Raw genomic sequence first — 17,640 nt, forward strand, 5'->3', positions numbered from 1 at the left:
GAAACTGCACTTCCTATATATAATTCTTCACCTCCGGACCATTCCGGAACTCCTCGTGACGTCCGGGATCTCATCCGGGACTCCGAACAACTTTCGGGTTACTGCATATTCATATCTCTACAACCCTAGCGTCACCGAACCTTAAGTGTGTAGACCCTACGGGTTCGGGAGACATGTAGACATGACCGAGATGGCTCTCCGGTCAATAACCAACAGCGGGATCTGGATACCCATGTTGGCTCCCACATGCTCCTCGATGATCTCATCGGATGAACCACGATGTCGAGGATTCAAGCAACCCCGTATACAATTCCCTTTGTCAATCGGTACGTTACTTGCCCGAGATTCGATCGTCGGTATCCCAATACCTCGTTCAATCTCGTTACCGGCAAGTCACTTTACTCGTACCGTAATGCATGATCCCGTGACCAGACACTTGGTCACTTTGAGCTCACTGTGATGATGCATTACCGAGTGGGCCCAGAGATACCTCTCCGTCATACGGAGTGACAAATCCCAGTCTTGATCCGTGTCAACCCAACAGACACTTTCGGAGATACCCGTAGTATACCTTTATAGTCACCCAGTTACGTTGTGACGTTTGGTACACCCAAAGCACTCCTACGGTATCCGGGAGTTACACGATCTCATGGTCTAAGGAAAAGATACTTGACATTGGAAAAAACTCTAGCAAACGAACTATACTATCTTGTGCTATGTTTAGGATTGGGTCTTGTCCATCACATCATTCTCCTAATGATGTGATCTCGTTATCAATGACATTCAATGTCCATAGTCAGGAAACCATGACTATCTGTTGATCAACGAGCTAGTCAACTAGAGGCTTACTAGGTACATGTTGGTGTCTATGTATTCACACATGTATTACGATTTCCGGATAACACAATTATAGCATGAATAAAAGACAATTATCATGAACAAGGAAATACAATAATAATCCTTTTATTATTGCCTCTAGGGCATATTTCCAACAACATCCCCGTCGATGCCGCCAACCGGCCACCAGAGCCCGGCCAGCGTGTTCCCACTCCCAACCCACGGGAGCGAATCGCCTTCATCCCCCACCTCGCCCAAGGCCTGGGATTCCCATGCACCCCTTTGTGTGGGGGATATTGTTCTTCTACAATCTAGATTTCTATAATCTAGCCCCGAATTCCATTCGACGCCCACTACTGCAGGATGCTGCTAACGCAACACTACGATCTCTAACCCTTTGATGAAAATGTGTGCGATGCATTAATCGCAAACGGTGATGTAAAAAACCTGTCAAAAAGGTGCAAAATGTTTGCGATGATGGATGCATCAAACACAGTTTCAATTTTAGTTGCCTGTGCGATGTAGGGCATACAGTTCAGTTCAATGAACTGTTAGCGATGAGGAAGAAGAACAGAAACGGGGATCCAGATGAAGGCGTGTGTGATATACGACATACAGTTCACTCGGATTAACTGTTTCTAACAAGGAGGAACAACAGAAACAGGCAGCTAGATAAACGTGTGTGCGGTTGAGGGCATACGCTTCAGAAGGATTAGTTGTTTGCGATTAGGCAACAGAACAAAAACGGACAACCAGATCAAAGTGTCTGCGATTGATGGCATACACTTCACACGGATGAACTGTTTGCGATTAGCCACAACAAAACGAAACAGTTAGACAGATCAACATGTGTGCACTAGACAGGCACACATTCTAATTAAAAGAAACATGCGCGATGGTAATAACGAGCACGCACAGTTGTTGGAACAAGAAGTGTGCTGACATTGCCTATTACGGTGTACCCTATGGTGCAAACGCCACGTACGCGGCCGATAAAGCGTGCCCACGTTATGCCGTTCGGGAATAGTGCCACACTTAGAAATTATAGAACCGTCAATAAATTTTGAGCCTGTGTCTTGTCACATTCTAAATTACTACCACGCTATATTTAATTGCAAACCGGTTCACACCGATCGAAACCTGAACGGTTTCCCACTTAGGAGCGTATTAGTACTCGGTTATAAATACTACTACTCCAAGATGATTGCACATTTCTCCTCAACTCCTCATCCACAAAAACAAACAAGTCATTCATCATCGTTCCCTTGCGTCTTCCATGGCCAGCGTGAGTTCTGGGTCGAGAGATTGCCACCAGGGAGAGGCGAGCATGGAAGCGGAAGCACAAGAGATGTCCCACCTCACCGCGAAAGTAGCCGACATGTCCCGCCGCGTGACCGTAGCAGCACAGAGGTCCCGCAGCGCCACTGAAGCAGCACAGAGGTCCCGCCGCACCATCGATGCAGCAGACTGGTCCGACCGTGCCGCAGAAGCAGCAGAGATGTCCCGCCGCACCGCGAATGCAGTAGAGATGTCCACCCGTGCCGCGGAGGCCTAGGAAAATGTCTCACGGGCAGGAATCTTACAAGTGCACACATATGATCATCCATAGCCAGATGGATCAGATCTCCAGCTGGGCAAGGTTGCAGGACGACATAAAACCTCATTTGAACAGGCTACTGACGTCATCCAGCAACTAAGGGAGAGCAATGCGAAGCTCCGGGCCGAGCGTGACCTGCTGAGGGTGAAGATCGTCAGAAGTGCGGAGCAGCAGGAGGATGCCACTGCCTTGTTAAAGAGGACTGGCGTCATTGTCGAGAAACTTATGGACGAGAATGACATGCTGCGCATCAAGTGGAAAAGGCCGGTGGAGGAATCCATGGATGCTCTCAAGCAGCATCCTAAGGACAAGAAAGAGCTCACCGCCGCTCGCCGCGGAGACTAGTTCCCGCGGCCTGCAGCAACGCATCAAGAAAGTAGAGATCAACGAGCCAGATTGTTGTCTTCCTTCTTCTTTTGCCCTTGTGTATTTCGGGCATTGCCGCATGTGGATTTTTTAACTATGTTCCTAAATATGTAAGACAATTATTATCCACTATCATCGTCCTTATATTCATCAGTCTTGCTATAAGTCGCAGTCGATGCTATATAGGCCTGTCAGATCTTACATCAAGATCCGTGCAAAACTTTCTTTTAAGATTTTCTTTTCTCTCTCTTAAATCTCAGTCTAGTGAGACATAGCCATGCCGTGAAACAGGGGCTCGCACTACAAAAAAAGACACATCTGTGACATTTTGGGCCGAACGATTTTTTTCTTTCATGCTTATGACACTTCTATGAAAATAATTGTGACAAACCCAGTATCATCATAGATGTGGTGGGATCCTACTTCTATGACAAAAAATCATGACAAAAATGGGTTTTTCGTCCTGGGCGGGCCGGAGATGCAGTTGCATGACATTCTTTGGGCCATCCATGATGGAAAAAACCGTGGTAGAAGCGAGGACGAGGAAAATATCGGGTAGTTCCTGTTACGGTGGGTGGTCGGGGCCGAGCGATGCACGGAGGTTTGCGTGTTTCTCTCGTACACGTACGCGTGTGTGTGCCTGGTGTTGCGCTCTAACTGAATCCGAGCGAGGCGTTGGGCTCTAACTGAACCCGAGTGATTGCACTAGCTACGTTACTGAACCCCGATTGATCCCTTGCTGTTAACTGAACCCGAGTGATTCCTACGCTACTGCTGCTAACTTGCTAACTGAAGCCGATCGAACCCTGCTGCCTCCTTCCCTTGATGAACAGTGAGCATTGTTGGGGGGAGGGGGTTTGGATGAATAGTTCCTGGTGGGGGTTGGATGAACAGGACCCCGTGGTAGTAGAGGTCGTTGCCGCTGGATGAACAGGACCCCGATCAAGCCGGTTGGGGGTGGATGAATAGGACCCCGTGGAGGGCTAGATGAATAGGACCCCGTGGAGGGCTGGTTGAACAGTAGTCGGTGGAGGGCTGGATGAACAGTAGCCCACAGAGGGGTGGTTGAACAGGACCCCATGGAGAGGGCTGGTTGAACAGTAGCCGGTGGAGGAGTGGTGAAGGCTAGATGAACAGGAGCCCGTGGATGAACAGTGGCTGGTGAAGGCAAGAGGGGATATGCCGTGGATGAACAGTGGCTGGTGGAGGCAAGAGGGGAGACGCCGTGGATGAACAGTCACAGGTGGAGGCTGGAGGAGGTCGACGGTGGATGAACAGTAGCCCGTGGAGGCAGTCGACGGTGGAGATGAACAATATCCCGTGGAGTCTGCTACCTCTTGAGCATGCGTTGGTTTTCCCTTGAAGAGGAAAGGGTGATGCAGCAAAGCAGTGTAAGTATTTCCCTCGGTTTTTGAGAACCAAGGTATCAATCCAGTAGGAGACCACGCGCGAGTCACCTCGTACCTACACAAACAAATAAGAACCTCGCAACCAACGCGATAAAGGGGTTGTCAATCCCTTCACGGCCACTTGCAAGAGTGAAATCTGATAGAGATGATAATAATAAGATAAATATTTTTGGTATTTTTATGATATAGATTGAAAGTAAAGATTGCAAAATAAAAGAGATTGGAAACTTGTATGATGGAAAATAGAGCCCGGGGCCATAGGTTTCACTAGTGGCTTCTCTCAAGATAGCATAAGTATTACAGTGGGTGAACAAATTACTGTCGAGCAATTGATAGAAAAGCAAATAATTATGATAATATCTAGGTATGATCATGTATATAGGCATCATGTCCGTGACAAGTAGACCGACTCCTGCCTGCATCTACTACTATTACTCCACACATCGACCGCTATCCAGCATGCATCTAGAGTATTAAGTTCATAAGAACGGAGTAACGCCTTAAGCAAGATGACATGACATAGAGGGATAAACTCATGCAATATGATATAAACCCCATCTTTGTATCCTCGATGGCAACAATACAATACGTGTCGTTTCCCTTTCTGTCACTGGGATCGAGCATCGCAAGATTGAACCCAAAGATAAGCACTTCTCCCATTGCAAGAAAGATCAATCTAGTAGGCCAAACCAAACTGATAATTCGAAGAGACTTGCAAAGATAACCAATCATACATAAAAGAATTCAAAGAAGATTCAAATATTGTTCATAGATAAACTTGATCATAAACCCACAATTCATCGGATCTCGACAAACACACCGCAAAAGAAGATTACATCGAATAGATCTCCAAGAGAATCGAGGAGAACTTTGTATTGAGATCCAAAGAGAGAGAAGAAGCCATCTAGCTAATAACTATGGACCCGAAGGTCTGAGGTAAACTACTCACACATCATCGGAGGGCACATGGAGTTGATGTAGAGGCCCTCTGTGACCAATGCCCCCTCCGGCGGAGCTCCGGAAAAGGCCCCAAGATGGGATCTCTTGGGTACAGAAGGTTGCGGTGGTGGAAATAGGGTTTCGTGGTGCTCCTGGATGTTTTCGGGGTATGTGAATATATATAGGAGGAAGAATTAGGTCGGTGGAGCCACGAGGGGCCCACGAGCATGGAGGGCGCGCCCCCTGCCTCGTGGCCTCCTTGTTGATTGCTTGACGTCCACTCTAAGTCCTCTAGATCATGTTTGTTCCAAAAATCACGCTCCCGAAGGTTTCGTTCCGTTTGGACTCCGCTTGATATTCTTTTTCTGTGAAACACTAAAATAGGCAGAAAATAACAATTTGGGCTGGGCCTCTGGTTAATAGGTTAGTCCCAAAAATAATATAAAAGTGTATAAATAAGCCCATTAAACATCCAAAACAGAATATATAATAGCATGGAGCAATCAAAATTATAGATACGTTCGAGACGTATCAGAGTCCCGTTTTGCGGTACGCCACACCCCTCCCGATGAACAGGACCCCTGTTTCGACCGTAGCGCTCCAACACAAGTCCGTTTCCTCTGTTTTGCGGTACACCACACCCCCCGATCAACAGGACCCCGTTTCGACTATAGGAGGTCCAAGAGAAGTCTGTTTCCTCTGTTTTGCGGTACGCCAGACCCCTCCCGATGAACAGGATCCCGTTTCGACTGTGGCCAGTCGAACACAAGGCCGTTTCCTTCGTTCTGTGGTACGCTAGGCCTTGTTTGGATCGGCCGTTCCGTCCAAACCAGTTGGCTCTCGATTAACAACGACGACGTAGTTTCTCTGTTCTGACCCAGCCATGTACATGAGCCCTGGCCGTATGTATGCGCGAGTAGGCGTTCGAGACCCCACCCATATGTACGTACGTGGACGTATTTACTTTCTTGCACCCTGATTGTACACACATGTACATGCTAAATCCGCGCCTCTACTACGACACATGCCCTTCCTTACTCGGCCACGGTTCATCGCTGCAGCCTGCAGACAGACCGATCGACCAGTATGTACGCACACGTTTGCGACCAGAATGACAACACTACGTACGCTTCGACCAGGTGGGTCCCGACTATCAGGCACTTCCTTGCGTGTGAAGATGTAGCTAGTGGGTCCCAGCAGTCAGGGGGCGAAACATTTTTTTCCCGTAATGTGGACGCGCTTCCTTGCGTGCGAAGATGTAGCTGGTGGGTCCCAACAGTCAGGGGGAGAAAACATTATTTTTCAGGGTAAAAAGGATGCAGTTGCATGCATGTGTCCATGGGCGTGGTGCGTCCCCACTGTCAGCCTCTCACATACAGTTATCTTCCGATGACTCTCGTTTGTTGACCATGTTGACCACACTATGACGAGTGCACCAAGGCCGGTGGACGACGGCGAGGCCCCAGACTGGAACGACCCGGATATGGGGAAGACGCGACAATGGAGTCACAGATGGAGAGGAGTGGGAAACTTGACTGGTTCTGGTGCGCAGCAGCACTGCCGCCCACGGGAGACAGGAGCAAGAACAGAGGTTGAAGAAGGAGCACGGCTGTTGGATTAACATCCAACGGTCCAACTGCTAGAATTATTTGTTGATTAAGTTGACAAAGCCCTGCGTACACGTCTGCTTAGTAGGCCCACAAGTCAGCCACCAAATCTACTGGGTCCCAGTTGTCATCGGGAGGAATATTTTTTTCGGATAATAAGGAGGCACTTGCTTCCGTGCGAAGATACAGCTGGTGGGTCCCAGCTGTCAGGGGGAGGAAACAACTTAATAAGGAGGAACTTTCCTTGTGTGCGACCATGGACCTCGTGGGTCCCAGTTGTTAGGCTCTCCACATACAATCCTCTTCCGATGACTCTCGTTTGTTGACCACGCCGCGCCAAGCGCAGCGAGGCGGTGGACGGCGGCGAGGCCCTAGACTGGAATGACCCGGAGATGTGGAAGATGCGGCAGTGGAGTCGCAGGCGGAGAGGAATGGGAAACTTGACTGGTTCGGGTGCGGGGTGGGCATATACTCAACAGAGAATAACAGGAGGTGCGGAGTGGAGGGATGGCCTGGCCGTCGGCGGGGTAGCGTTTCGCTGCGAGGCACGCAAAATAGCACCGCTGGATGCCAGAGGCCGGAGCAGGCGGTCCCGGTAGCGCTGTGGGAAGAAGACGAGAGACTGAAGAAGAATGTCAGTCGTTGGATGTAAATCCAACGCCTTGCTTAGGCTTCGACCTTTTTATTTTCATTTTTTGCGAAAGTGCTTAGGCTTCGACCTACTGGCCCACATGTCAGCAAGTCCATTTAGTTTTTAGTCCATTTGGTGGGCTGGGTGAAACAATGATGTAGCATCTATGCAGCCCATTTATATATTATGGTAGAATTTAAAGCCCATCTGCATTTTTCTCGAAATCCGCGGACTTGCTGGGCTGGGTGCAAATATCATGTTGGGCTGGACGAAAAAATGTTATAAAAACATAAACACATGATTGCACGTCTATTAGTGCATTGGTTAGTAAAATCTTTGCAAGCTTATGTACGCAATTACTAGGAGTTAACTTGCCAAGTTATATATAAACAAGTATTATTATTATTTTGTAAGAACTTTGAATTTACGAAATAAAATATCATTTTAATTTGATGAGTTAATAGGACGTGGGGTATTATCATTTTTAGGCTAGACGTGGGACAGTTGAGTTGGTTCTAGGGAAAAGTACTTGGAGAAAACTCAGTTTAGATCGAAAAAGAAAGTGGGAGAAAATTCAGATATAGGATTAATGAAAACGAAAAATAAACAAAGTGGGAAGGTCTATAAAATGGTTGGATGAACGACAGGTTTAATGGAACCTTATGTTGTTTCTGTTATATATACATGTAATAAAATAAGATATATATATATACTATTATAGAAGGGAAAACATAGGTTTAGTTTTGCATTGTTATAGAAAAATAGAACTAAGCTATGCGTCGTCTTGAAAAAACAAACATAACTTGGGTTGCTGATGTTATAGACAAGCTAGGTTGGGAGGCCCAGAGGCCGCTTGATACCTGGTGGATCCAAAAAACATTGAAACATGCCGTTGGCTGCCCATGTTAAACAACAAAACCTAGGCCATGGACATGGTGGGCCGGGGACTGTCAGCCTCTCGACGAACAGTTGTCTCCCAATTCCTCTTGTTTTGCTAACCATGTTGGGAACGATAGACTACGGTGCCGCAGCGAGAGCACCAAGGCGGATGATGACGTCGAGACCTCGGACCGAATGAACCTTAGCGGGGGAAGACACAGGCGGAGGGGAGTACGAGGGTTGACTTGTTCGGGTGCAGGGTGGGCCGGTGGAGCTGCCGACGCCGGACAACGTGTGGGAGTAGAGGGATGGTCTGGCCAACGCCATAGGCCATGATGGCCAGACGTTGTATAGGAAGAGGGTGAAAGATTGAACAAAATAAAGAAATACAAATGTATAGGTGATTGGTCCCATATGTCTGTGTACGAGACCTGCTAGGTCCACCTGAGAAGGGGAATATGTCGGGAAGAAGGAGATTCAAAGCATGGCAGCCGAGTGAACTAGTTACATACATAAGCAAATAGCCACTAAAAAAAGAAAACAAGTTAATGGGTTCTTAGAAGAAATATTTTGGAAAAAACAGATAATTACGACACATAGGCTAATGCATGAAACAGTCAGATGATAAAGGTGCTTAAACAGATAAAGTACAACATCTAGACCTTCCTGGCATGCTTGATCATGACGCTGCGGCTGTCTGTGTACTCGTCGGTTATGGGAAGCAGACATGCCCTCATGTCCAAGATCCGCCTGTACATGTCATAGCATGCGTATGCGTCCTTGGCCGTGTAGGTTATGTAGGCTAGATTCATAGGTACCTCCCATGTGTTCAGATCCTTGGTATCGTTGTCTTGTTTCATGTTGGCGTAGCAGGGGTCGATGATGGTCTCGATGAGGTCAACCACAGAGTCCTTCTCCTTCCTGTTGCCGATGATCTTGTATTGCTTCTGGATGTCAACAACTTGTTGCACCAGATGGCCGAATCGTCACGTTCTTCCTTCTCTCCACCGTAGCGAAGGTGCAGTAGGCGCTGCCAATGAAACAGGCGAATGCTCCAGAACCTCTGATGGCCCTACAGTAGTGGTAGACAAGAACCTCGTCCCGCATGCATACCTAGGCCACCGCGATCCTCTGGTCCATGTCAGGAGACGAATGGATGGGCACAAGGTCTAGTCCTGCGACCTTGTGCTTTCTCGTCCTGTAGGTATTGCTTGAACTCGGGGAGGCAGAGCTTCACTGAGTCCGGATCATTGCTGTACATCACATTCAACTTGGTGCAGCCATGGTACTTAACGGCGAACTCAAAGGTGAACTCCTTACTGAAGTCCATATCCAGCAGGCTCACCCCTCGGATCGCCATTGGAGTCTCTTCAAGTGAATGAGTGGATAGGCGGCGACAACTGTTCATTTTTCAGCTCTTGGGGAACTGGACTCAATAGTAAACTGAGTGTGTACAGGAAACAACAGTTACTACCCCTCCCTCATCCGCTACACGCCCGACAGAACATGCACCCTCGATGCATTCAAACGCCTCCATTAAGAAACCTATTCCGGCCACACGTCGGTTCACGAGCGGGTCTGTATTGGTACTGTAATAACAAGTGTTAGTGGTCACTTTAGTTAAATTTAATTAGCTTTAATAGAAAGTTATTCTTAAAACAAGCAATGCATTGGCTCGTTCTATCAGTGCCATAGGATCAACATGCACAACAATTAGAATTATTATTCTCAGGATGCACACGATCAGCACATTTGTCGCACTTTCACACAGATAATACTACCAAGTTTGAACTGTTTGTTATGGTTGCTATCATCTGCATCATCATGCCATGTTTCCCAGCTTGCAAGATTCAGAACCAACAAATAAGATTCAAATAATAAGTACATCAAAGATGCCTACACATCTCATTGATTCCTGATACGTCTCCAACGTATCTATAATTTTTGATTGCTCCATGCTATATTATTTACTGTTTTAGGCAATATTGGGCTTTATTATCCACTTTTATATTACTTTTGGGACTAACCTATTAACCGGAGGCCCAGCCCAGATTTGTTGTTTTATGCCTATTTCAGTGTTTTGAAGAAAAGGAATATCAGATGAAGTCGAAACGGAACGAAATCAACTGGAGAAGTTATTTTTGGAAGGAAACACACCTGATGGACTTGGACCCCACGTCAAGGAAGGAACGAGGTGCTCACGAGGGTGGGGGCCCCCCCTAGGGCGCGCCCCCTCTCTTGTGGGGCCCTCGTGGCTCCCCTGACGTGCTTCTTCTGCCTATATAACTCCATATACCCTAAAACTTCCAGAACACATAATAGATCGGGAGTTCCGCCGCCAGAAGCCTTCGTAGCCACCAAAAGTCAATCGGGACCCTGTTTCGGCACCCTGCCGGAGGGGGGAACCCTCACCGGTGGCCATCTTCATCATCCCGGTGCTCTCCATGACGAGGAGGGAGTAGTTCTCCCTCGGGGCTGAGGGTATGTACCAGTAGCTATGTGTTTGATCTCTCTCTCTCTCTCTCTCTCTCTCTCGTGTTCTTGAGATGATACGATCTTGATGTATCGCGAGCTTTGCTATTATATTTGGATCCTATGATGTTTCTTGCCCCCTCTTCTCTCTTGTAATGAATTGAGTTTCCCCTTTGAAGTAATCTTATCGGATTGAGTCTTTAAAGACTTGAGAACACTTGATGTATGTCTTGCCGTGGATATCTATGGTGACAACGGGATACCACGTGCCACTTGATGTATGTTAAGGTGACCAACTTGCGGGTTTCGTGACATTGGGAACCTATGCATAGGGGTTGGCACACATTTTCGTCATGATTCTCCGGTAGAACTTTGGGGCACTCTTTGAGGTCCTTTGTGTTGGTTGAATAGATGAATCTGAGATTGTGTGATGCATATCGTATAATCATACCCACGGATACTTGAGGTGACATTGGAGTATCTAGGTGACATTAGGGTTTTGGTTGATTTGTATCTTAAGGTGTTATTCTAGTACGAACTCTAGGGCTGTTTGTGACACTTATAGGAATAGCCCAACTGATTGATTGGAAAGAATAACTTTGAGGTGGTTTCGTACCCTACCATAATCTCTTCGTTCGTTCTCCGCTACTAGTGACTTTGGAGTGACTCTTTGTTGCATGTTGAGGGATAGTTATGTGATCCAATTATGTTAGGATTGTTGAGGGAACTTACACTAGCGAGAGTATGAACCCTAGGCCTTGTTTCAACGCATTGCAATACCGTTTACGCTAACTTTTATCACTTGCTACCTTGCTGTTTTTATTATTTCAGATTACAAATACCTTTATCTACCATCCATATTGCACTTGTATCACCATCTCTTCGCCGAACTAGTGCACCTATACAATTTACCATTGTATTGGGTGTGTTGGGGACACAAGAGACTCTTTGTTATTAGGTTGCAGGGTTGCTTGAGAGAGACCATCTTCATCCTACGCCTCCTACGGATTGATAAACCTTAGGTCATCCACTTGAGGGAAATTTGCTACTGTCCTACAAACCTCTACACTTGGAGGCCCAATAACGTCTACAAGAAGAAGGTTGTGTAGTAGACATCAATTCCCAGCTTGCAAGATTCAGAACCAACAAATAAGATTCAAACAATAAGTACAACAAAGATGCCTACACATCTCATTGATTCCCAGCTTGCAAGATTCAGAACCAACCCATTAGAGCCTTTTAATAAACTGAATATCGGGATTAAATCCATCTTGGCTAGCCGTGTCATACAACCCAAGAACTTGGCGATGCTCTTGACCATCACAACATCTGTAATTGAGTATTCCTATTTACATAGATAAGAAAGAGTATGATTACTATAATAGCGGCACTAGTTGAAGCAAACTTTATTTCCAAAACGAGAAAAGATTGCGATAGAATAGCTTTATTTAGAAAATAGAACATTAGCACAGTATGACAAAGCACAATCATGTTGATAAAGGATAGTACTGACCGGTGTGAGGGGCCCTATGCCGCCACAACTCGATGTGGTGAACTTGCAACTCCACCCGGATGAGGCCAGCCTAGAGATCCATGATTCAATTCATGCACCTTTTTCTGCAGTTCGCCTAAAATGAAGCAAAGATTGCATCATTCAGCTAGCAAGAAGTACTTGCTCTCATGAGCTGGCAGGTTCTTCTTTAGTAGTTGCACTAAAATTCAGCAACATTAAGGTTGGCTGTCCTGCTCATGTAAGGTGCAACTATAATCTGCTTATCCTTATGTGCAGTTCCACTAAAATATAGTGCCATTGTGGTGACAATGACGGCTCATCTTGCAAAGGCTAATAAAATGTTGCACGAGATTACCAGCAGAATTTGATGGAGATTTTGGAAACTCCAATCACCATTTTGTGCAGTTCCACCAAAATTGAGAGATGTTGCCCACGTGACATTTTAGTTGAATTGCACAAGACACTCATTCCAAAAAAAGTGTTTTGTGCAGTTCATCAAAAGGTCACAATTGCAACAAGGTGAAATGGATATCCCTATCTGCACAAAAAGATAGAAAGTAAACAGTTGCTAGTCAATCAGAATATATGAAACATACACGAAATGAAAAGAAGCATCTTAATTATGTTCATGGAAATCACGCAAGGATAGTAGAAATTTTAAAACTTCAGCAATGCTTCATGTTACCGGAAGCATTACAATCAACAATGACATTCGTCAAATATGGTATTACTTTAATGGTGGCATTGCTTGTTTACCAGATACAATAAATCAACAACAGCTAAAGAGTTGGTTTAAGGGCATGGGACCGTGGGGACACCAGGTCACTCAGCAGCATAAGGAAGCAACTTACTTATCATACTGGGGAAAACAGCAGGAGTACCATTTGTAACACAGTTTAATTGCATCATTTCACTAGAGGCATTAGATTAACAATAACAGTGGTTAGACATGTCCTTAAGGTAACAGTGTGATCGCTTCACTTTACATGTGCCCTTACATTAACAACAACAAAAAGTTGTTATAAGGACATGCGACAGTGGACGCATCAGCACAATGTACCTAAAAGGAGGCATAAAGTGGTGATGCTGAGTTTGTTCATGCTCTGTGAGGGCGGCAAATCTAATCCTGGAGACCTTTTACAATGTGAGGGAAGAAAATCTAATCCTGAAGACCTTTTACTATGTGAGGGCAGCAAATCTAGTCTTGGAGACCTTTTACTATGTGAGGGCAGCAAATCTAATCCTAGACATAATCTATTACTTGTCCACCAGCCGCCACTTTCTATCCATTTTTCAACCAATAATAGATATGTTCCTTATCCAGTTTGTACTGTGTTTTCCCATTATTTCCCTTTTCAACCAAGAGACCAGTTGGGTATCCGGTCTCTACTACTTCCCCCTGGTATTTCCTCTTTGAATCAAGTCCTAGATTCATGCTACGACTTTCCCCCCTTTCTTCGTTGTTTGAACCAAGTCCTAGATTCAAATGCATGAAGTAGCTTTACCTCTAATAATACTAAAAATTTAGGTGGATTTGGAAGAGCTGATGGAGGTAAAAAAAGATGCACATGCACACACGTGGGGAGCTGGGGCAGTAGAGCAAGGCCGCTTTTGAAGAACTTGTACCTGAGGGTCGTCGGGATGTCGGTGACGGCAGGTCGGATCTGCGCACAATACGGCAGGGAGGAAGAAGGGTTGGAGGACCTCCTGAGCCGGCGCTGTGTCGGAGAGAACGACACGGGCAGATGATCGGGCCCCGCTGGCAGCTATGGGTTTCCTCCCTTGCCGGCAATGACCGCGTGAATGATGCACCTTAGTCCTCTACACACACCGGTCGGATCTGTGACCAGCGGTGAGCAAAGAGAAAATGTCGCTATCACTGTCTTGTTTAGATCTGGAGAGGATGAGAGAATGAAGAGAGCAACCCTAGTAAAGCAAGCTCTTCTCCCTCATTTCTCTCTTCTAATTCTAAACTCAGCCGATGTGCGGTGGGCAGGGTGGGGACTTGCCGATGGTCGGTTTGCTCAATTGCGGCCCCACCTCATAGTGAAAACGTTACGACTGGAATAAAAATGCCATATACTCCCTCCGTTCCTAAATATAAGTATTTTTAGATATTTCAAATGGAATACAACATACAAATGTATGTAGAAATATTTTAGAGTGTAGATTCACTCATTTTGCTCCGTATGTAGTCACTTGCTGGAATCTCTAGAAAGACTTATATTTGGGAACGGAGGGAGTACTATACTAATAAAACATTAAGGCCACGAGGCGATGCAGTGCTGGTTACAGGACACAAGAAGAAGAGATGCATCCATAAACGACGTCCACCTCCTCGACTCAGGGCGCTGGCCCACCGAACGACGGCTAAGTAGCAGTAGCTTTCATGGCCAAGTCGACGTGCTTCTGAACAATGGCGTCCAAAGATTACAGCCGCTAGAAGAAGGCCAATGTATTTCTATCCTCGCTTGCCTTGTAGTGGCCTATGTAGACAATTTCCCCGTAGACGTGGATGTGCAGGTCGACGATTTCTTGCATGGTAAGGCACTGCGCGGCGAGCGCGACCTCGGGGGTGCACATTCTTCATCGTGACCTCCGACACCTGCAGGGCCACCAGGGCTTGAAAGAGTTCGTCACCATGGAGGCCGATGAGGGTGGCAGGCAATGAGGAGCCTGGGCGTGCGGGCTGGAGCAGTACGGCAAGGTCATCCGCGTGCTTCTTGACGGTGGTGAACTTGCGGATGGAGGGGACCATCATGTCATCCATGCGAGTGACGAAGCCGGTGTCGGCGAGGGCTATGACACCGGCGGTCGCCAGCACCGTCCGGAAACATTGCGTGGTGTGGGGCTGCAGGCCGCGTCTTGGATGATTTGGCACAACCAACTGCCACTCGCGTTCGTCGCCTCCACAGGTGCTTGTGTCTTCTGGTCACTTGGTCTTGGATTGGAGTGAGTAGTGTAGCGCAGAGACTAGTAGTAGATGGATTAGAGTGGTGGGGCGCCTTTATATGAGAGTCCAAACTCTGTTGCATTCACATCGTGCTGGCTCTATTCTGCTTCTCCAATTATTCCCTCTGCATGCTAATTGAGGATGCATCATTGACCGTTCAACGTCTCGGGAACTGCTACCCTCTCCCTCCTTGGCATTCAAGCCGTATCAATGTAAATGTGGGTCAAGAAGAGACTAGTTACTACATTGTGCACCGCGACCGTGTGGGGGTGCAACGCGAATGGCACAGGTATGATGTACTTGTTCCACTTTCTTGTTTTGAAATCGTGTCTTGTAGTAATGCCCAGTTTTGAATATACTTTATATGTTTGGTTGTTGCGCCAATATATACAACACTCCCTTCATGTAGGTTGGGTCGCTGAAGTCAAAATTAGACACAAAACACGATGGTGACGGACCAGTCTACCTCCGTCCTGGTTTATTGCTCCCTGTCTTAATCTGTGCCAAATTTTGACCATAAATTTTACTAACAAAAGGTTCATGCATGTCACAAAAAATATATCATTGAAAACTATGTTCAAATACAAATCAAATGATATAATTTTTGTTATGCACTAACATTTTGCCAGTTAAATCTTTGGTCAAAATTTAGCACAAATTACAAAAGGGACTAATAAACCAGGACCTAGGTAGTAGTACACCAGGTCGAACACAGTGATACTACAAATAATTAACGCCAAATAAGAGCAAGGGATCACACATGTCATTTACGACTAGAATAAAAATGCCATACACTAATAAAACATTAAGGCTACAAGGCGATGCAGTGCTGGTTAGATTAGGTAAGAAGAAAGATGCATCCATCTACAACGTCCACCTCCTCGACTCAGGGCGCCCGCCCACCGAACGGCGGCTAAGTAGCAGCGGCTTTCGTGGCCAGGTCAACATGCTTCTGAACAATGGCGTCCAAATATTCCAGCCGCTGGAAGAAGGCCAACGTCTTTCTGTCCTCGTTGGCCTTGTAGTGGCCTATGTAGACGATTTCCTCATAGACGTGGATGTGCAGATTGACGGTTTCTTGCATGGCGAGGCGCTGCGTGGCGAGCGTGGCCTCGAGGTACACATTCTTTGTCATGACCTCTGGCAGCCGCAGGGCCACCAGTGCTTCAAAGAGTTCGTCACCTTGGAGGCCGATGAGTGTGGCCGGCAACGAGGAGCCTGGGCACGCGGGCTGGAGCAGTACGGCAAGGTCGTCCGCGCGCTTCTTAACGGCGGTGAACCTGCGGATGGAGTCGACCATCATATGGCACATGCTAGAGGCGATGCCGACGTCGACGAGGGCTATGACACCGGCGGTCGCCAGCACCGTCTGGAAATGCTCCGCGGTGCGGGGCCGCAGGTCAGCGTCTTGGACGACCTGGCACAGCCGACTGCCGCACACGTCCATTGATGCCATGGGTGCTTGTGGCTTCTGGTCACTTGGTCTTGGTCTTGGATTGGAGTGGGCAGTGTTGCGCAGAGACTAGGAGTAGATGGATTGGAGTGGCGTAGCGCCTTTATATGATAGTCCAAACTGTGTTGCATTCACATGCTCCATTCTGCTTCTCCAATTACTTACTCCTACCTCTCCATGCTACTTGAATGCAGAGGCATAATTGACCGTTCAACGTTTCGGGAACCGCTACCCTCTGCGTCGTTAGCGTTTAGCCGTATCAATGTAAATGCATGTCAGGAGACCCATCGACGACGAGGTGCCTATGGTGACTTCGTAAATTTCAATATGATATGCCGACTCAGTCTTTCGGAGGTGCTCATAGGGGTAGGGTGTGCGTGTGTGCATTCATAGGGGTGAGTATATGCGCGTGTATATGAGCGCTTGCGTCTGTACTGTGTTAAAAAATGTAAATGCGCATCAAAAAGAGACTAGTCAGCACTAGTATACTCAATATTGTGCACCGCGACCAAGGCGGAGAGGAAAACGAGAGAACTACATATTTATTTACGGTGTAGATTCACTCATTTTGCTCCATATGTACTCATTTAGGGTGTAGTCTAGTCACTTGTTGAAATCTCTAGAAAGGCAAATACTGTAATCCTTTCCGGTTTACAGGGCTATACTACCAAGTAGTACTACAATAGTGGACTCACATAGCAATTTTGTCTCATGCAAGAGCCTGGCTATATGCACCACGCCCCATCCCTACATAAAGACCGTCACGCGAGCATTCGCAACTGCCACGTTCGGGTTGCTCTTGGCTCTTTGCCTCTTCGAGAAGACGAACAATGATGTTACTACTACTACTTCTACAGTATCGAATCCATTGCTGCATGTCCGTCCACCGCGTGCTGGAGGGATAGCTTGTTGTAGTATAAGCAAAAGCCTGTCCTCGTCTGCGAGCCACCGCGCGCATGGGCGAGGGAGAAGGCGTGTAGTAGT

This window comes from Triticum aestivum, chromosome 3A (assembly GCF_018294505.1).
Source record: "Triticum aestivum cultivar Chinese Spring chromosome 3A, IWGSC CS RefSeq v2.1, whole genome shotgun sequence".
Lineage (NCBI taxonomy): Eukaryota > Viridiplantae > Streptophyta > Magnoliopsida > Poales > Poaceae > Triticum > Triticum aestivum.